The following is a 23,753-nucleotide window of genomic DNA, read 5'->3' as shown; positions in this document are numbered from 1 at the left end:
CAAAAAGTACGCACACAAAAATGGAGAAATTTTAAACCCCTCCCCTCCCGTCGTACATTACCGTACATCCTGCATGTGNCAGGGAAAGAGGGTAATTTGTTTTCAATAGAGCACAACTGAGTCCCCTCCCCCCCTTCGGGATGTACGTACTTTTTGAACGGCCCCTATACTGATTGTAATAATCCTTTAAAATTATCAGAAAAAATTGAAAACACGGAAGGCTCTTACAGTAAGCATGTCACGATGTAAAATGTCAATGACATTTACAAGGAGCAGGAATTTTCAAGTTGCATATGCATAACTTGGCAACGAAAAATACATTTGTTACTCAAATTTAGCGCCAATATGTTTAAAAATATGATATGACTAAAGTAGATTGATCATAAAACGCTGTAGTCAGTAGATTACTGAAGTCAAGCACGACTAGTCTGTCATTGAGCGGGTGGGTGACTACTTTGATCACCCTGCAAATGAACCGAGGTGTCGTATCGATCTTCGTGAAACTGTTCTACCTTAAAGTGCTCGACGTCACGCACATGTCGTCGTGCTAACAAAGCGGGGAGCAGTTCTCTCAGCTGAGGTAAGTGATGGCATATCTTCAGATCGTCCTCAGAGATTTGTATAATAACCCATCGTAATCATAACCCCCAGCTCTAGTGCGACGTAAATAAAGTACCACTACGACTATTAACTACAATGTAAAATATATTATTATACATATCTTGGATATCACGATCAACAAAAATATTTTTTGAAAAATATCATTTATTTTGACTTAAAAAAGGGTGGTATGAAGATTATCCCGTTTAAAATTTAATGTTAATACAGGTCTATAAAGAGACTATTTTTTCTTCCCGAAACTGTCAAAGGAATGAAAATTGAAAAGGAAATTTCTAAATGAGTTTTAATCATTTTCATTTCATTTTATCCCATAAACTGAGCGAATAAACTGATGGTGGATATTTAGTCTGTATCTTTTAAAAAATTTAAAATACAAGGCCGTCTACCTAGACAATTTAGATAAAAAGTGTGCAATATTTTAGAGTGGCTATTAATAATTTTTTCTGATATTATTGCAATATTTGGAAGAATTGCATCATCTACTTCCTCGCTGAAAGGCGCCAGCCTCTTCAGAAGGAAAAGCCCCGGTATCCACGGAGCCGAAAATTCTAGGCAGGAAAAGTCCCGAATTGATAATTAATTCTAACTATTTTCCATAGAACAATCTAATTTCGCATTATTACTTGATCCGGCAACCCTGCATGTAGGCAGCTCTCACCAGTCATGATATCGCTGTTAAACTTATTTCCTTTTTTTTATTAAATGTTAAGTTTGATTATTAAACTATTGTTTTTATTTTTTCTTATGCTCCACAAACTCCTACAGATAATGGTGTTTGCTTCCGTGATGTGAAATTCCGTGATGAGTTTTTGAACTTCGAAATCCCGAGTAGGGGATACGCACTAAATTTGTGAGCTAAATAGCAATTCCTTAATGTATTCAGCTTTTTAAAAGATAGTCTAGCATTATGCATTTGTATAGTTTTAGATTTTTGATACCTATCTTTGTTTTTACATAATTTACATTGAAAAAAATTAGTATCATCAAATCAGTTTTCATTAGTTCAACACGTAACAATGTGTAGTTTCAAATAACTTACTCAAAACCAAAAAAAAAAACTTTAAACTTGAAAATCAAAAGAAGTTCTAAAAATGATCAAGCATTATTTTTTCCTTACTCTAATAAAGCGAATCTTCTTTTTAATCTTCTCTGAATGGTGTTGTGCTGTCGAATAACATTCAACCATCAAAAGTTGATTTAAATCGAAAAATATCAACAACAACAACAACAAAAAACGCAAATGAAAAATTAACCTAAAATCAAAAATGGCGAAGAAAGAGACATCTCTATTGTTGAGAAAGTTACTACAATATTATCTCTTTGATGGTTAAATTATTTTTTATAGGTTGAATTGATAATTTATGTTATTTTAAGACGTATAATATGTAATTTTAAAATACATAGATTTAGCATAAAACATATGATTTATATGAATAATATAAATAAATAAATAAATTCGTCCTTACCTTCTCAAACTGTATATGATACTATAAAATACTATATTCTAAAATATGATACAATATTTCTTCTTTTCATTTTACTTTCGCATCATGTGACCTTAGAGCCCAGTTATCTTTTTAATATCCTGCTTTCGCTCTGCAAGAGAAATCATAAGCTAATTAATAAGCTTATATTAAAAAAGTGTTAACATATCTATCTTAACTTTTATTTCAGTTTTAAAGCCTACTTGCATTGTGAAAAATAATTCGGGACAATGGATGCGTTAAAGAAGATAATAAATGTAATGAAACTTATTTTTCTAAAAACATTTTCCACTTTTTTTTCTCTTCCTTTTCATCTTAATTGAAATATCTTTTGTAGTGAAATTAATCCCTATTGTTTTCAGATATCGCAATTGATTTTGGTTCAATCCCTGATGAGTTCTTGGAGTAATTTTTTTTTAAATGCAAAAAAAAAAAATTATTTCTTTTCATCCATTTGTTGATACTTACTTTTAATTTCTCTCTTGGAAAAATCAGTTCATTTATGAAACACCTTGAGCCATAATACGATAAAAAATTTATTGAACCTTATTAAGTTATTAAATTGAACTATGATTATTTCCAAGTGTATTATTATGTAATCAAGTTGAAGAAGTGAGACACTACGGTTCATCATAGCGCAAGTCATTGTAGAAAATTTGAGCGATATTATGATTCAACATAGATTTTATTTTATATTTTGATAGTGACTCAGTTAAGAAACGAATTTTTGGAAAGTTTACTGGCAACCGACAAAGGGGAAGACCAAACACCAGATGGATAGATTCTGTGGAAAAATATCTTAAAACCATGGACATTAATAGATGGAGAAACCTAGTGTCTGATCAAATCAGAGGGAAGCGACTATAGTTAGGACGTCTCAGGCCTGTACTAGGCTGTCATGCTGATGATGGAAGAATACATATCTTGCATAAATTTTTGAACTGGTCGCAAGAATTAAGCTTTCTTTGTATTACAACATAAAAAAATGCTATTTTCTGGAGACCTACTTTACTTTTAATTTTTATATTATTTTAATATTATTCTTTTAATATATATGTTACCGGCAAAGTATGAAATCCGGCATTGTACAGAATGCCTAGGCATTGTATAGAATGCCTAAAATTAGCCGGCAAAGTATAAAATACATCTCTACTGACAGAAATCTGAAGAATGTCGACTTTCACCGGGGAATGTCAAGATTCACATAGTCGCTTTGGTGAATATCCAAAATATTTATTACATCCGATTTGATATTAATTTATTCGTGGATATAATTACATTTATTCGATATTTTAATGCTTACTGATGATAGGTTACATTTATTCGATATTTTAATGCTTACTGACAATAGATTACATTTATTCGATATTTTTGAATACTTACTGACGATAAAGTACATTTATTCGATATTTTGATACTTACTGACAATAAATTCGAAGATAAATACCGGGTAAATGCATACCGGGCAGTGGCACTGAACCTTAAAAAACATCAGTTTAGGATATACCGGGCAGTGGTACTAACTAGACCTAGTATATATTTCGGACATTTACCAAAGGTCTAGTCATACTAGGTCTAGTTAAGTGCCACTGCCCGATATATCCTACACTGATGTTTTTTAAGGTCAAGTGCCACTGCCCGACATACATTTACCCGGTATACCCTACACTGATGTTTTTTTAAGGTCAAGTGCCATTGCCCGGTACATATTTGCCCGATACTCTAAGCACTGATGTTTCTTCTAATTTATGGTCAGTAAGTATTAAAATATCGAATAAATGTAATTATATCCACGAATAAATTAATATCAAATCGGATGTAATAAATATTTCGGACATTCACCAAAGCGACTATGTGATTGTCAACATTCACCGGTGAAAGTCAACAACCACCAATTTCGGCCATTCACAGTAACATGCACATCATTTACATAATAACCTCATCAGGGCGTTTATTTCATACTTTGCCTAAATAGCATTTGTCATTCTATAGAATGCCTAGGCATTATTTACAATGCCTAGGGAAAGTATGTATTAATTCTCACATTTCATAGTTTGTCTAAAAACATCCGGCATTCTATACAATGCCGGAGTTTCATACTTTGACAGTAACATATATATATATAATATCGCAGTAAAATTCATACTTATTTGTATTGACCTTGTTCTTAATAGTATCAAAAAGCCAAAGAATAGATGTTTTAGGCTCACTCACGAAATAAGATTTTTTAAACAAGTAAAAAAGAACCTTTTTTTAAGTCCACTTTTCTTTTTCTCCGGTGATTCATAAAGATAAATTTAATTCAATTTTAATAAATATTTCTTTGAAATGAGGAGAGCTAAAACATTAATTTGTACTGTAATTGATCAAATTATATATTTCTGTGCTACAGTGCTAGCAAAAAAAAATCTATGCACTTACAGTTGTATTAATCTCGTATAAAATGTTTTATATGACACATAAAAAAATTTAATTTTGAACCTGTTCATATTCTAAACACAAATATCACATGTTAAAGAAACCCTTATAATTTATACTTCCTAGTTTGATCCGGGTTCAAGATGATTAATCAAAATACGATTCACGATATCACGAGACTCACGATAGAAAAAGCAACGTCAATCACTTCTTTAGGCGAAAGAACTTTCACTAAAAAAATGGGCCAAATAAACTGATGCGATTAAATTATGTAATATAGTTATAAGCTTATCGTACTTATAATTCATATCAAATTTTATTTTTTCACTAAGAAAGATATCAATCATTTCATGAAGCGTAGGAGTTGAAAACCAGTGAAAATCTATTTTTTAGAAATAGGAATACGTGATTTATTGGGTCATCCGAAATCTGGCTTCGTAATTTGTTTACAAATTTACTCATTTAGCTTCAGGTTTAAGATCATATTTTAGTGCCTACGGTATATCCGGTATGCAGACTTACGCACAAGCAAATTCTTTATTAGATTTCGCTAATAAAAACAAATTTAGATTCATTAAAAAATAATAATTTATGCCTTTAATATGCATTTGTAACATTTTTTAAGGAGAAAACTTTAACCACCCTCTTTGAAAAAGCATCAAAAAACCTCTAATTAAACTTTTTTATTTTTATTTTATTAATTTAAAATTTTCTACCTAAAAAAAATAAAAATCCTATATTAAAATTTCTTTCCAACATCAAAGATAAACAAAATACAAAACATCTATGCATTATAAATATGAAAAACCAAGCACTTTCAAGTATACCTCATTCTTACATATGGTCATATCATTTTAATATCTTTATAAAAATTATTCATGTCTGATTTTGTTTAGTTCAATAATTTGGAAATAATCTACAATATTGCTAATAAATAAATTTCAAGATTTGAAATAATTTGAAAAATTCGAAAAAAATGTAATCACACAGCAGTCACATGTTGGTCAGAGTATTAAAATTAAGGTTCCCCAGTTTCAGAACTAAAAGAAGCATGAATAGTGACAATAAAGATCGCACACAGGCCGCCTTTATTTTCCAGAAAAAATAGTACCCATCAATCTGAAGTTGATTGTTATAGAAAAATGCAACTATACATACGTGCTTTTTCAAATAATTTCAATAATAAAGTAATTCCCACTAATATGTTTCAATATAATAATATGTTGCAATAATTACAAATTCGAATGATAATATACAGATGACATGACCTGATAAGGACATGCCTTAAAAAACACAACCTGATTTTTTTTTAAATTTTCCAGACAAAATGTAGCTTAAAAAAAAGAGATTAATAAAGCATCGAATTAAAAATCAATTAAGGGCATTCACTAAAACAAAATTTAAATAATAAAAGCAACATTAGTTCTGAGAGTAGTGGTGTACATACTATTAAGATTATCCAATATGTACTAATAAGATTTTCAAGAATTTTTAATAATATTTTATGATAATATATACTTATAAGATATATGAAAATTCGTAGTAATGCTAAAAAAATAAGCAATAATTTGTTTCATTACGAATTACAAATATTTGTAATAATAATACATAAAAATATATACTTTTGGGGGTCCGCAAAAATAAATAGCTTCGTAGCTTGCTATACATTTACTATTTTCACGCTGAGAAGAAATTCTCTTTAAATTACCGTACTGTATGAAAATGATTTTTCTGGTAAAAAATTAATTCTGGTTATAAAAACCAAAATGTACTATATTTTAACCAGTCATTTGGTAATATTTCCGTTCATATGGTAACGGTTCACAGGAAATTCTAGTTTTTAAAATTATAGTTCTTATTACCACCTATTTAGTAAAAAATACAAATCTGAAAAGTAGATTTTACCGATCAATCGGTTACTCTAACTAAAGTCACATGATAAAATTACCAAAATTTAACAGATATTATAAAATTAAATTTTATTGTTAGTTTTACCAAAATCATTACCAGAGAGCTTCGATAAAAGTCTCGGTGATTTTTGGTACTTTCATAGAGACATAAACATGGTATATTTTACCATTTTTTTGATAGCTTTGACCATATTTTTTTTCTCATGAAGAAATCTATTAATCTTCGTCACAATAAAAACTGCATTCCTTTTTCACAGGTGATGAAAAAAAAATTAAAATTCTCAAACTGAAATTATTTAAATAATAATCTACAAATGATATGACCTGCCAATGATGAGGTCAAAAACACACGACCCGAATTTTTTTTAAAAATGTCCCAGACACCTAGTATTATATAATTCATATAAAAAAAATAATACTTTTTCAAATAATATAGAATTAAAAATCAATTAAGAGCATTCACTAAAGCATAATTTAAATACTAAAAGCAATAGTAATTCCAGGGCGTTGTGACGTAATGAGAACTCATTATCATACCTAAATAATACTAAGATGCCAATCTTCCCACCATGTTGAAGGTTAATGAAGTCATCATCATGGGTTGACGGTTTTGAATGGGACTTCTTGTTGACATGCATGAGGCGTGTTCACAGAAATCCATTTCTTTTCTTGAAGTTTGAATTAATTTTTAGTGACACTCGATTCAGAAAGAACAGTAAAAGTAATTAACCTGTTCAGTTAATAATGATCAATCACTCAAACAAATAATTTCGCTAATCCATTGGAAGAAATGAATGTTTCAAATGCTCAGAATCAGAATTCAATAATGCTGTCATTTAGGTTTTATCATTTTCTTTTTTATCAGGAGGGTGTTATGTCTTAAATTCGGGTGATAATATGAAATAGTTGACAGGTCAATTTTTCAATTAAAAAACTGGATGCTTCTGTTATTGGGAAAAATTATATAAAGAATGATAGATTTTATTGATAAAATTAATATTTGAGATACATATTTATTTACAACATTTATTAAAAGAGTGATAATGGAGTAGTTACGAAATATTAGAATAATTGAAAAGTTCTTCAAAATTCAAAAATTCTCTCACTTTATTTTTTTATTTTTTGCTTACTTAAATTAAATTACAAATTTAACGAGTTAAGTTTATATATCTCAAAGTATGTTTAAGTATTAACATAAATATTAGAGTTCTGTTAACATAAATATTAACATTAACATAACATAAAACATAAATTAATTTTACTATCTAAATAAAAATTTTCGGCTCTAAAATTTAAGAATATTTCCTTATAAGCACTAAAATTCAATTATAAAAGGAGAAAGAAAGTTACATAATATTTTGTAGCACCGCCTTTTAGTTTTGATATCTGCATATAAACGATCTTGCAAGAAAGAAACTAATTTGTGGCAGTATTTTTCTTTACATTAGCCCAAGTAGACTTAAAGCTCTGCACTAGCTCTGCTTTGCTTTCAGGAGTTATTTCTTATAGTTTTTTTTTAACTATACTCCATAAATTTTCAATGGGGTTAAGATCTGGTGAACTATATGGCCAACGGTAGAGCTGTAATTTTGCGTTACTCCAGCCAGATTTTAGTTGATTTTGATGTATAAGGTAAATCTCTTGTAGGAGAATAAAATCGTATTTAAACAAGTCTTCTAATGACAGAATCATGCAGTGCTCGAGAAGATCTTGATAAATATCTTAATTAACTGTTTTCTTCAAAATCCATACCCTTCCAAGTTCATTTGCACTCATACAACTCTATACCATCACACTAGCTGCAAATTTTGCAGAACTATTAAACGCTCGTTCTCGTGCCACGGGTCCTTGGTTCGATCCTCGGGCCGGGCAAGGTTGACTCAGTCGGTATTGTAAAAATTTTTTGAAAAAATTAAAATTTTTGGGGGTATTGTAAAATATTTACTAATGCCAATATTATAAAGAAAAACCATGAAAAGTATGTAACATCTTCAGGAAAAGATATTTTTCTGGTGGAAAACAAATAGCACTGAATCATGAATCCGACACTTATAGTAAAGTTTACATACATATTTTAGAATAAAAAAAACTTTCTTTTTCCATGTGCAGTTCACCTTGAAACTAGTTTGGAACAGGTATACAAAATACGAACAAAATATGCGAATGAGTTACTTATCTAAAAATGTTAAAATAAAAAATAAAAAAAACTTTTCAACACGTATTTTGAAGAGGATCTACTTACGAACGAAATTTATTTTTGTATTACTTAAAATAAAAACTGAGTAATGACAAATTAATATTAACTTGAGTTTAATTTAACCTTGAGTTTCATTTTCTTCTCTTTTTTATATCAACGATAAGAATTCCTATACGAGCAAACCACAATAAGATCTTGAATGTCCTTTACGGGTCTTGAGTTAATGTTAACGGGAATAATTTATTTTGTCAGCATTTAACTACTTAAATGAAACGGTGTTATTTCCCAATAGGGATATGATTGCAGTTTAGATAATAGAGTACTTAGATTAAAAGCTTTTAAAGAAATCATCAAAAAATATTTGGGTAGTTGCGTTTTTATTCTATTTCATACTATTTTACCAAATAATTTTCTCTTAACCTATAAATATTACAGAAAATAAACTTTAAGGAATAATAAAATTACGGAAATGTTTTTACGGAAATATGTTCTTTTTCCACCCTACCATTGTCAGTTTCAATGTTAAATAATCGGAACGCACACTGAGAGTGATGTTTTTATCTAATCGAAGAGCTAATTTTTTAGTTATTTAGTTTTTCATAAAAACTTTCCGTAGTGTTTCGTAACAGTATAGGAGATAATTTTTCAAAGTGTTACATAACAGTAATAGAGATAATTTTTTGTAGTTTTTCATAACAGTATATGAGATAATTTACCGTAGAGCTACATAACAATAAAAGAAATATTTTCGCGTAGTTTTTCGAAAAATTAAGAGATATTTTTCCATTGTTTTTTTTATCGAAGTAAAGGTGACAAATTTCCTTAATTTTTCATAGTAGAACAGCAAATATTTTTCCGTAGATTTTCATAACAGTATCAGATATAATTTTCCACAGTTTTTCATAATTACATGGGAAATAATTTTTCGTGCTTTGAATAACAGTATGGGAGATATTTTTCAGCAGTGAAATTAAAGCATTTTCGCAACAGCCCATTTTGTGTTAAGGGAGTCATGGAGATTAAAGAGCGATATCATTTTAACTAATAGTAAAATGGACAATGTGGTCAGCATTGTCCAACAAATGTCTTTACTTCTCAGACATGTTGTGTTGATGCCTATCGATCTACATCTGAATGAGCTGTCAACTTGAGATCGAGTAGAGAACCTTCGTCTTTTTCTAATATGTTGCAGTGTCTTAACCACTGAGCCACCGCGACTCAATTTTCCGTATAACTTTCCATAACAGGATTAGTATTCTAAGCAAAAGATATACTGGTATTTCATAAATATGAAAAAAAAACGTTCGTTTTTTCACCAAATACGGAGTACTATTTCTAAATAAAGAAACAAATTTGTCCAAAAATAAAGGGTCACTCGAAAATTTAAGAAGGAAAACTTACTAGAAATTAAAGTCATTAAAAATAGAGAAAATTGTAATTTGAAAACCCTTTATTTAATCCCATTATTGGAACTGAAATTCATAGCGGTAAATATCTTTGATTAAATAAACCAAGAAATTTGCAGATATTTAAAACTTAGCATCTTTTTTATTCCTAAAGTTTTAACTCGATAAAAATTGAAATTTAAATTCCATTAATTAAAACAATATTTTACAAACAAAAGTCGCAGTTACAAGAACTGCAAATCAATTTTTAAACGTAAAATAACTTCGTTGTGAGAAATTTTATTAAACCAAATAACAAAAAACATCCTCAGGAATATTTTATTATACTAAAATGAAATTTTCCGCTTTTTATTTGAGCCAATGTAAATCATAAAATTGGACAAGTTAATAAATTAGAATAAAATTTTTATTTGTTTATTATTTTTTGTAATGATTTTTTTTTATTATTTGAATTCCTGTGGTAATCTTCTGATAGCTGACAGGGTTAGCAGAAATAAATATCAGGATTTTATGTATTTCTATTATTGAAACTATTACACATATCACAATAAGTGAAACACCAAATTCAATACAGTTTATAAATTGCGTCTAAGGCCTGTGGGTGACCAGTGTTTTACCCTTAATTATATAGCCACCAAGATTACCGGACCTTACGCTATGTTACTTATTTTGATGGGATTGCATCGAAGACACTGCTTCTGAAACAATTATACTGAAAACACTAAAATAATACGTGAAACGCATTTGTGGAGATACAAGAACCAATATGATTATGAAATTACAAAATGTTAAGAGCGAACTTGATAAGCTGTAAAAAATACACACTGTATTTCTCCCGGACTTCTTCAGTATATTTGATAAAACGGTTTTTTACTGTTTTCTTTAGCGGATCGTAAACTAATCATAAAAGGATTAAAACCATAAGTCAAAATTCTAGTCTTTACAATACAGTTTTGCTTACTATACGAAAACTTTAACTTTGCTCAAATCATTTTGAGATAATTTTCTATACTCGCACTTATTTTTCAGCAATTATTTTATGGTTTTGAACATCATATAAATAAAACTGCGATTTGAGTTTATTATTAAATTGATATCTTACCTGATTACTATCTATATTTAAATGTATTTTCTTTTGCAAGTTAAGTTGCCAGATATTTTTGTAAAAGTGAGCGTAGTTTTAACCCTTTTACACAAGTATTTATAAGACTTTTAAAGTAAAGAGAGAGCCAGACTTTTTTCGTAATAAAACCGTAGAGCCGTGGAGGATCAGGTGACAGTGCACTCTGCTCCTAATGAGGTGTCCCAGGTTCGAATCAAAGCGACAACTGGTCTTACGAATTCTACTTCTCGCGCCGACCACAAACTATCCATACAGATTTACCTCGTAACTTTCCCAGAGTAAACTTGTTCCCATTTGGTAAAACTCCCTTTTTGTAGCTTTTAAGGCGAAAAATTGATTTAGTATGTATGTTTAAAAACATTCTGAATTTCTTCGTAATTTTTACAGAGAAAACTTATTTTCGTATACCATTACCATACCAACTACGGATTTACTCTGTAATTTTTGCGATAAAATCTTGTTTTTTTATAATAAAAAACTTTTGAGGCTACGGATTTACATCATATGATACGGTTTTGCACAACCAATCCAGCTGCCAGTTTAAAACCGTATTTTTTTTCTTTCTTTTTTACGGTGCAGATAAGATGTTTGTTGCGTAACTAAGGATCACGTGCCGAACATTTGTTTCTGAAAAAAGAGACCTTGGTATATTTTCTTCGAAATATAAATATTTAAAAATCAAAAATTTAAATATTTAAAACACCCTACAGTCATTTGAAGCTTATATTCCATTAAAATATGTAGTTTAATGAAACCGGATTATACTATTTATAATAATAAACTGAATTAGTATTAATTAATCTTAGAACATAAATTTAGCAAAACATATTCAATTAAAGAAAAAAAAATTATAAATTGTAAATTGCAAATGAAAAATTATTTAATAATAGCATTAATATAATTATTATTATTTATTTCACTAAAAATATTACGCAATTTTGACCTCACAGTATTTAATATCCAACATAATATGAACTTTGAAGCTTTTCTTATATATTTTATGGCAAATAATTTGTTAAATATTTCACTAAACGGAGTTTTAGAGTTTTATCTAGAACCTAGCGGAACTATCATTAAGTTTAAATATAGAACAACTCTTAAGTTTCAGATATATTTCGAAGATTAAGTTTCGTGTAGAATAAAAATAATTGGAAGTGACTTTTGACATTTCATTTTGCTTCTTTCCGTAAGCCTCACACGACTTTTTCTTAGAATATTACAATAATTAGCTCGCAATTACAATAAAAAAGTAAGTCTAAAGTAAATTTAAATTAGCCATTCGATACCAAAAAATATTATGCCGCCGAATTAAAACAATTAATTGCCATCGAAATAAAAAAATACCAAATCATCATTAATTTTGTCTAAGCAAGTTACATGTTTCTTAAATTGAAATTAAATAGATAAAATTAAAAAAATATATAAAAACAATAATTTCCATACACCAAATAGGTAAAAAAAATTATTTTTCTACTATTTTGCATGAATAGATTCAAATTTCTACACACAATACGCATACCAGGACATATTTTATCTTCGGAAGTTTTTTTCCAGGGAAATAGTAAGGATAAGTTATGGTAGGACTGACTTAAAAGGGCAAAATTTGAAACTATCATGTAGAAAGGAATGATTGGATTTTACAACAGGCAAATAGTTCAAATATTTATAAATTTTATAATTTTAAAAAAAATCAAGAAATTGGAGAGATTTTCCACTTAGAGATTCCGACTAAGAGGGAAATTTCTTAGTTTTAAGAGGAAAATGATGCAACACTTCCCATAAGAGAGAAGGCCTTCGCACCGGTTGCCATAAACGAGAAATTCGATCATTTTGCAGTCTGAGCGCTGTGACGTCTTTCTTATTTCCCCCACTTCGAAGGTTGTGATATCTTACTTAATTCCCTAAACCACGCAGTTCGTTCTTTCTCTCTTTTAGAAGGTCTTGAAAGATATCAGTCTGATTACACTTGGCTTCTATTGCAGACTCTTTCGTATCTTCAGAAAATAAATTCAAGGTATGTTTTCTTAAACTCTTTGATAAGGAATTAATGAAAAGTAATCCTAAAGCAAAGGACATGTTTGAAAAAAAAATCAGTCATATAGTTTTGATTTCTTTAACTATTCTTAACTGTTCTCTAAAGCAGTGGTTCCTAAAATGTGTTCCGTGGAACCCAAGGGTTCCATGAAAGAGTCACATGGGTTTAAAGAGTTATAACCAGTAATAATTTTTGAAAGCTGTATTTAAATTTATAATATATCTAGATACATATTTATTTAATGTTATTCATAATTTATTTAATTTTATTATTCGTAATTTATTTAATGTTATGACTATTTCAATGAAATTAAATTAAAATGGCAGTGTAAAAAGAAATAATTTTTTTTTTTTAAAATGTCCAATAACAAAATTTTGGACAAATTAGAAAAAGTGTTTGCATTTTTAAAAAATTGCATTAGTGTTCTTAATCGAACATTTCAACTTAAAATAAAATAACCAAATTCGAGAATGGAGATTTATATCTACCTGAATCAACGATTATTGCAGTTCTTTTTTCAAAAACCATAATTCAGCTCATTTTGATTTTTTTCAGTTTATGTGTACACCATTTCTCTCTCGGAACCCAAGGGTTTAGGGTTCCAAGGAAGAGGTAAACAAGTTCCAAGAGTTAGAAAAATTTTTAAAGTTTTTTTTAACATTTTTGTAACCTGTAATTAAATTTAAATCCAATTAATAATCCATTATTTACTTAATATTTCAGTTCTCTTTACGATAATATTTAATGTAAAATGCCACCGAAAAGGGACATATTTTTGTGGAGAAAAAAAAGTAATTTTTAAAATAATAATGTGTCAATGTTATATCTGTACTGTTAGTTATCTATACAGTTAGTTATCTCTACAGTTAGTTATATAGCATTAGTACTTCTCATCGCGCTTTTCAAACCAAAATAAAATAACTAGATTGCTAATAAAGAAAAATGTTTTCCTATATTTACAGCATTTCTTTTTACTTTTCATTTCAATTAAAACCATAATTAGGCTTATGTCATTCATTTTCTTATAGTTCAAAAAGAAATTTATAACAAGAATATATTCAGCTATGGGACTGTGAATTCAAAAGTCGGATCCAAAACCTAATTTCAGATTATTACTGATAAAACAATGAAACAATGTCATTCTTCTTATTAAATATTTTCAAAATAAAACAGTCTTTTTTAGGTTAATGCGCTCACAATTACCTTTATATACTTTGGTTATAAAGTTGGGGGGGAGGGGTTCCGTCAAAAGAGCGTTGATCATTTAGGGTTCATAACCGAAAGAAATTGGGAACCACCGCTTTAAAGAACTTTATTTCATATGACGAAATTTCATTCTAAAAGTAAGTTAAAATAACCGACAGCAGTCTGTCCATCCAGTTAAACGTAAAGTTGACGATAAAGAACATTTTTCACCTCTATGGTTTTGAAACCATTTAGAACTAGTATAGTTAAAAAACCATGAATACAGAAATATACGGTTTTTAACCATTTGCAAATAGCACGGTTTCAAAACTGTTAAAAAATCAACAGGACACTGGAGATAGTTTAGCAGCGTCATGGTGCTGTTACCTGTGCACGAATGAGAGTATCGTATTCTAACAAATTGGAGGGTACAGGACACTGGAAACTCTTCATGTCTTGAAAGGAATGGAAGAAATATTAGGGTACCAACGCTGAGACTCGAACCTTCGCTCTGTCAGTCATTAGATTGAAAGATTAACCCTCTCGGCTATAATAGGTGTCCATCTGCGAGGAGCTTAGTGGCTTTATTAGGTGGGTCTAGTTGGTGTGATAATAATTCTGGTTTCTTAACCGTATTAAGTGAAAGCAGTTAATAAACGGTTTTTCTGATAATTAACAGTTTGAATAGCATCTTATTTATGATTATTTTACTGTTTTGTTTGAATAGGGTAAAATAACAATGAGATAAATTGTTGATTATCCATTATATCCGGGAAATTTCTAACATTGAAAAGCCTTCAAAGAATAGCTTTAAACCCACACGTTAAACCTTCTAGAAGCCCCAAATGTCACCTAACTCATCAATTTATAAATCCATGCGTAGGCGGAAATGTAATGTTTTTTTCCTGTCATAACGGAGGGACAAGAGTTAAACTTTCCCAAGCGTCCGATAAAAGCTTTTTACACAAAACATCAATAATTCTATAAGGAACAGTTGAAAAAGAAAATATCAGTCACTCAAGAGGAAAATATCAGTTTTCATTATCATTGTCTTGGATCACTAATTCGAATGTGGGACGAAGTCGAAATACTTGATTTATAAAAGATAGACTGTTTCAGGAGAAGAAAAAAACAGAAAACATGGGCGATGATCATCACGTATCTATTTAAATATACACGCTGTTAGAAATTTCTCAGTAAGAATGGTTAAATAGCAATTTATTTAATTGTTTTTTTACCAGAACAGTTAAATAACCATACAAAAAGGTGATATTCAAAGTGTGAAAAGAAACGTTTGTTGATTGTTTTAAACTAATACGGTTTAGCAACCAGACCCACCTTATGAAGCAATTTTGTTCCGTGCAGTACGTAATGCAGCTGAGAGGGCTAATCGGTCAATCTCATAACCGGCTGAACAGGGGTTTGAATTTCAGCGTTGATACCACAATATTTCTTCCATTCCTTCAAAACATGAAGAGTTTCTAGCGTCCTGCACTCTTTCCTCGTGACCCTAGTCTATTAGAATACAAAACTATCATTCACGCTTAAATTGCGCAGCACCCACAGAGCTCCAATGTCTGTTTAAGTTGTATTTTTATGGTTTAATAACAATGCGAGTTGTAAGCAGTCTCCAAACTCTAAAGGTAAAGAAATATTCCTAACCATAAACTTTACGGTTAATCGGATGAATAGGCTGCTGCCGATTATTTTAAGTTCAGAGTGAAAATTGTAGCAGTACAGAGTGTTTCGCCTTCTGCACCCTTTAAGCAATATATATTAAGACATTAATTTGAAAATGACTTTTGGATTAGTTTTCAATTCTTACTAATTTGCGTTTCTTAAGAGGTCACAAATTTTTTTTCGACTTCAGTACTCATATTTATATTAAAATCACCGGACAAGACAGTATTCACTAATAAGTTAACCATAAAAATGACACAAAAATACAGAAGTACTCAAGAACAAAAGTAAAGAAGAAACTCAGTCTGGGAAACAAACTCCGAGAACTTCCTAAAATATCGTCTGCTTTCTCTTTATTTAAACTTGCTTTTTACTATTGCTTATGTTAGCCTGATCTTTTATGACTCTTACACTTTTTATTTCTGATTATGGTATATAAGTTGATATTGTCGAAAAGTGCCCGAACAAGAAGAGCCGAGAACAACACCAATTTTCTAAGTGTGTAATAAAAAACCTACCGAAATCTGACAAACTCTTACTATGGAAGGTGGGTAAAGAAACATCTAAATCAACAAAAAAAACAAAAACATTGATGATTTTTAACTGTCACTTGCTGATTGTGCATGTTTCCAATAACCGTCATTTAACTCCTTCCGTGTTCACATATCAGACAGAAGTTTATGTTTTAAATTCCGTCATACACAGTAAATTGTTTTTATACGTAGTTTGCATACGTATTCTTTCTATAACGTAGATTAGAACTTTTTTGTTGCATTTTTGGACGTTTATGCTTTTTTCACGAAATTTTTCTGACAATTGACACTAATTCAATTGAAAAATAAAACAGGTATTTTTTACAAATTTCTTAAAATTAGAGCTACATAGTTAGAAGATAAAACACGACAAAAATGAGCTACATAAAAATTAATAGACAGACAAAACACTATAAAAAATCAATTTAAGCAATCGATCAAACGATTTAACAAAATAGCATTTGTAACATTTCGTTATCTTGATCGATTGCTTCATATTCTATCACACACATTTGCAATAACTAATAAAAAAAACCTTCAGACACTAATCAACTTATTTTTGACTTTTGCAAACTAGCACCTACCTCCTTCTTAATTATATATGAAGCTTTAAGAAATGAATATCCATTTCTTCCCCCTTCCCATTCCCATTTTAGCAAAACGGTCGTTTTATTCTAAAATATTACTTACATTAAGGAAATAATTTACAAATTTTTTTAAAGCGATAGGTTGCAGCAACCTTGACTAAATATTAGCATAACAGGATTTTTCAAAATGGATTACCACTTGATACAGACATTTAGTAGCTACTTTTTATGCTTTTTTTAGTCTAAACAAATGAAATTAAAACTAACATTTAATGTATTATACGCGTTGTGTTCATTGTGAAATATTGCTCATACACTGTAAAAATCCCGGATCAAATTACGGTATATAAATTAACGGCACTTTGGGAGCATCCTCCGTAAAATCCATTTTATCGTAGAATCCATTTTTACCGCAAAACATTATATCGTAATTTTTTCGTAGCAATATTTATATAATTCGAATAGTTGTTGAATAAGGGTGATTCAGTGAGTTTACGGTAAATATTACGGTAAAAATTTCAGCATAAAATATTTTTTGTTCCGTAACATGAGACCTGGTACATTAAGAACCGATACATCTTACCGGGATTTTTAACAGTGTATAGGTAACAATTTTTGCTTATTAATAATTAGCAGCAATTTAGCATTTTGCCAATTATAGTCACGATTCATATATAAATCAATTAATAAGTTATTTAGTTATAAGAACAAAACATTTTCTTAACTCCTTACTACAGATTTTATACAAAGTCTGTAAAATTTCTGGATTATTCAAAACAGTGTGTTTTTTTTATTTGTAATATGCAAATGTTATTAATTATTTATTTAAAAATTACTAAGTCTTTTTACGAAAATTAAATAACGAAAAAACATAAAAAATGGCTCAGTTACAGGATGACTAAGAAATGTTATTAAAACATCAATGTTTGTAGATGCAAAATTGAAAAGAAAATATATAACTTAAAGATAAGGTTTGTAATTAATTTTTAAAAAATTATATTTTTGTCATTCGTGTTACAAATCAGGTCAGTTAAATTTAATCTATAAAATAGTTTAAATAAAATAATTTAAATAACTGAAAAATAACATAAAATAAAAGAATTAAACATTTACTTATTAAAACTTCCTCCTCCCATTTAAATGGTGAGGTTTTAATCATGCAAAAAATATTGCTGGTGCATAATATTTGTACAAGACACGGATGCCGAATTTAGTAACTTCATTAAATTTTTAATAAGGTTCGATTAAATATATGACTACTTTATAAAAATTAATGAAAGAGTGTAAATCTCTCCAGTTTCATTGAATCAACTAATTTAATTAATATAAATGTTAAACTTTTTATAGATTTTTAAATATTTGCTGAAAATATATTACTTTAGAAAAGATTCACAGTAAATTTAATTTTAATAATGGAAATTTAAATACATTAGCAAATTTAATTTTAATAATGGAACGAAGTATTTTCTGATCAATATACTATATTTTCATGATCTCATATTACAATTAGTGTTAAAAAATAAATATTTAATTAATAAAAATGCTAATAATTTAAGAAAAAAATAACTTTTAATGTATAGTATGCTAAAAAAACGAACCACTCTGAATAACTTTTGATCTAATGATCGGATCTTCACTTTCTAGAACTCATTCGTTCTAGGACACATTGTGAAATCACACACAAAAACGCACTTTCTCTGAATAAACATATTTTTTTTCATTTTTCATTTTTTTCATTTTTCGGGTTCATGACCCTCAAAATATAGGCAGTAGCAGCAATCTAGGAAATATGGTTCCCGTAGTTTGCTTAGGAGAGCGATCGAAAGTTTGGACCCTTTAATGCTCATTTCGCTATTTGATTATTTCGCCATAGTTCGAGAAATTTTTAAGCGAATTGAATTTTTTCTTTCTTACTGTTAAAAATATTTTTTTTATTTGTTTATTATATTTTGTTACATTAAATATAATTGTAAAATTTATTTATCCAAAGATTAGTCTATACAAAAAATAAATTTTAGTAAATATTTATAAATATTTATTAAATAATAGTCGAAAAAATTTTGAGTCGAAAACCTACACAATTTTTTACATCATTTTGAAGTATGTAATTTAACATGGCAAAATACAAAAATTTGAGCGAAATCAGTTGAATAGTTTCTGAGAAATAAAATTTTTAATACAAGAACTTTTTTTAATGATTAATTAGCATATTTGAGGTCACCCTTTCGAACCATTAAGTTTGACACCTAGAACGTTCACCTAGATCATTAGATCAACATTTATTCAGGGTGGTCCGTTTTTTTTTCTTTCTTTTTTTGACGCACTGTACATTGTTGAAAATTTTACTTAATATTAAAATCTCTTAACTGCTCATTACCTAAAATACAAGAATGCATATAAACAATTACAATGTATTTGAAACATTTTAAAAAGCAAAACTCATTATAATTTCAATGTTTAATCAACCCACAAATGCAAAAACCGTCGAAATTACTTTGTATGTTTCAAAACATACTAACAAAACTTACAATTTTATCCCTTAGAAATGTCTCATCTCTGAAATAACTATTAAAATAATTTAAAATTCTAAAATATTATCCCAAAAATATAAAAAATATACAGTCAAGGAAATTCTTAAAAAATAACATCTTACAAATGATTCATTTTCAATCAAAACAAACTTCAAAAGATTACATTTCAGGCATATATCTGAAAATATATAGTATTTTCTGCGATATTTTTTAACGCTTCCAAAACGTAATTGAGTCGTTGTGAGCTACATTGCTATTAGTGACGGAATATTTAAAAGCAATTTCATAAAGCAGCTCAAATTACAAATTTTTTTCAATCTTATTTTGCATTTTAAGCTTTTATTAAAAAAAAGTTTACAATATTTTTTTCCTTAGTTGTTTTGTCTGGGCAATATTTAAAAGCTAAATATAAAATATTCTCAAGCAACATATAAATGCTAAGTAACTTGAAACTAAACATCTTGCAAAACTATCCTTTCGATTAAACGTATGACATTTTAAGAAATTCTCCAAATTTAACGCTTTTCTTAGCATCTCAAATCATATATGATCATGCAATTTGACTGCACGATGTTAATGCAAGAGAATATAATTCAATATTGATATGAATACTAAAGCTCTTTTTCTATAGTATTCCCTCTCTTTCACGTAATTTGATCCATTTAGTTAGCATATATAATGAATTATTTCATTTAATATTCAATAAGTTATTTAAAAGGGTAAATACTTACTAATCTCTGAAAGCTGAAAGCTTTTCTCCGTAATATGGTTATTTATAATAATTGATGAAGCAGAGCAATTCCATTTATTTGACATCTTAAAGCCTAAAATCTGAAACTATTATCATGGTCGCTTTGTTATTAGAATTTATCTACAAATCTTTGATTACGGTAAATGTCTGTTTCAGTAAGGATAGATAAATTCCTTTTAGAACAAAAAGAAAAGGTTCGGTAACGCTCTGCACTGTTAGAAATTTCTTTAAAAAAATGGTTAAATAGCAATTTATTTAATTGTTATTTTACCATGTTCTTCCGAAATAGTCAGATAAACATAAAGATGATATTCAAACTGTTAAATGTGAGTAAAAACGTTTATTGATTGTTTTTAACTTATATTGTTTAACAACCAGAATTCTATCCACGCCAACTAGGCCCAGCTTATGAAGCCATTTTGTTCTGTACAGCTAATTATACACTGTATCTGTGAAGGCTAATCGGTAGATCGGCCTGCAGAACAGGGGTTGGAATCTCATCGTTGATACCACAGTATTTCTTCCATTCCTTCGAAACATGACGAGTTTCTAGCATCCTGCTCTCTTTCCTCGTGATTAGAATATAAAACTATCATTCACGCATAAATGGCGCAGCATCCACAGAGCTCCAATATCCGATTATATTTTATTTTTATACAAATAGAAGCTATGCTAGTAGTAAATGATTACAGAACCACACAGCTTTGCATTCACGAACTTTGAAATGTTGCAGACTGTTGTTACCAGTTGTAGGCGGTTTCAAAACCGTGAAGGTAAAGAAATGTTCATAACCATAAACTTTATGGTTAATCGGATGAATTAAGTGAAGCTGGTTATTTTACCTTAAGTTCAGAATGAAAATTCTAACAGCGTATTAAACAATATAAAAATCAGTAATAGAAAATTATTATGGAAAATTTCATAAAATTATATTTGTGCAAAACAAAATTATGTTGTATTTTTTTAAATTAGAAATGCTACCTTTTTTTAAGCTTTTTGAGTAAGTTTAGATAAACTCCTTTTACGTGCAAAAAGAAAAGTTTTGATGATGCCGTATTTGAGAAATATATAAATTTGGAATAAAAAAATTATTTTGCAAAATGTAACAAATATATATATCAGCAAAATATTTCACGATGTACTTTTTTAAGTTAAAAGCGTTACCTTTTTTTTATTTTAAGTATAATTTTATATGCGAACTATTTCCTGAAAAAAGAATATTAACAAGTATGATAGTTTTAACTTAAATCTAGTTAGTGACTATACTTTAATTCCTCCTGGATTTGGAGATGAAACATTTTATTATTTATTATTATTTATTAAAAAAAAAACAGGAAAACTTATTGAAAATCACAAACACAAAACTTACAAAAAAATGTTATAACAAGACATTTCTAAAGGCTCTCAAATGTAATATTATTTCTGTTGTGAAGACTGCTGCTAAAAATATGATGCGTTAAATGCATCATATTACGTTAGTTGGATAAAAAGAGGTTTTATTTTAAAATATTACTCTATAAAGTTCTAATGTAATTACAGCAATATTAAATTTAATGTAGAATAAATCTCGAGTTTTTTCATTATAAGAAATTGTGTTTTTAAATTTTTTAAATTCAATAATTATTTTCTTATTTCGTTTTGCGAAAACTGTTAAACTCTCGTTAAAACAAATTTCCTTTAAAAAAATATAAAAAATGAAAATGTTTTCGACCTAATTTAATAAAACTAAATTATTCAATCTAAAATAATTAAACTTTATTTTATGAATGTTAATTGTTCCTATACTGAAGGTAATTAAAATAGAAAAAGTTAAAACCCGAAAATTAAAATATGTTGTTTTCTGTCAATAAAGTATTTGGTGAAGAGGAAAATATTCACAAGTATATAGTTCGTAAATAATTAAATAATTAATTTATGACGAATTTTTAAAAAATTTAATTTTCAATTCTTACAAAATTAGAAATTCCAAATTCATAAACAAATTTACAATTACGAAAACTTTGCAACAAATTTGCAGTCGTAATAACAACATAACAAACATCATTTTAAAGAATTTAGTTGATACAGGTTATTGCCAATGTCCAGTAAAATATTAATAATGTTTCTAGATACATCATAGCCTATGCTGAGAAAAACAATATGATCAAAATTACCAGAATACGGTAAAATTTACCATGTTTCTAGCTCCTTGGAAAGACCAAAAAACGCAGTAATATCATAGATTGTGGTTTAATTACCAGAATTATAATTTTTTTAAGAAATGTTTTTACCATGCTGTACGGTAATTTTACCAGAATTTTTTCACGTGTATTGATGAGTAAAAATATATTCCAATAACTTCATATTAAACTAAATGTTTATTTAAATAATAAATCATAAACTTTTACTGTTTGTGTTATTATATATTTATACACATAATATTCAGACCGATATAGCAAGGTATTTTTTCGAAAAACAGATTTCAGTTACTGTTTTTCATTTCAGAGAATCATATATATTTTATAAACAAATCCAAATGTATAAATGGATATATTCGGAACTAATCAGTGACTCTTTCAAAAGTCACTATTCTTCTTATAAAACATATGTTTATTTCAAACAGCTCATTGTATAAGAGTTTAGCATTGAATACTTATTAGTTTATCAGAACCAATTGTTCTAAGAAATAGACTGTTTATTCTCATAGACAATTATGTAAGCATTATTAATTAAATCATGTTCGATATTTTGGTATAACACTCATGTACTTAACAATAATATTAAAGAAAATTGGAATTACTATTATGATTGATATATAAAAATCATAAAAATAAATAGTCCGTTACAATGCAAAATTGTACATATTGAATAAAAACTTTTCCTCGGGAAAAGTTTTCAATTTTCATTTGGACATGATTCTGTAATGCTCACTTTTAACTTAAAAGTCTTCCTAATAAAATATTTAATAAAGTGAAAAATGAGAATAATGTAATGTGAATGTGTAATAATGTGAAGAAAATGTATATTTATTTATTATAAGAAGTAATTTTTCTAGTCTGAGAAAATTGGAAAATTTAAAAAAAAAAAATTACGAAGTTTGGAGGCAAAAATATGTACAAGGTGTTGCATAATCACTACCCTTAATACATATTTTAAGAATCCTTGCCAAATCAGAAATTGATAAAGTATGCACATTTAAAATCGTATACTTCTGGAAGGTTTTTTTAATTTCAGGGTAATTATTTTTAAATAACCGCCTCTCTATTTTCGCGGGGAATGAAGCAGGATTTCTTATGGTTCTAATTCTGCTTTC

At 28.4% G+C, this 23,753-nt stretch overlaps 1 protein-coding gene across 1 annotated transcript in view; it reads right to left on the bottom strand.

Moving 5' to 3' along the window:
- LOC107452768 (cytokine receptor) overlaps nucleotides 1-23,753 on the bottom strand; it is a 92,914-nt gene that overhangs the window by 50,632 nt on the left and 18,529 nt on the right. Inside the window, exon 2 of the mRNA XM_016069345.3 lies at nucleotides 2,088-2,217. The gene's annotated coding sequence lies outside the window, so the exon portion shown is untranslated. The remainder of the gene's footprint in view (nucleotides 1-2,087; nucleotides 2,218-23,753) is intronic.

The sequence above is a fragment of the Parasteatoda tepidariorum genome, chromosome 4, assembly GCF_043381705.1.
Source record: "Parasteatoda tepidariorum isolate YZ-2023 chromosome 4, CAS_Ptep_4.0, whole genome shotgun sequence".
NCBI lineage: Eukaryota > Metazoa > Arthropoda > Arachnida > Araneae > Theridiidae > Parasteatoda > Parasteatoda tepidariorum.
This window is presented reverse-complemented; position numbering and strand designations above follow the sequence as displayed.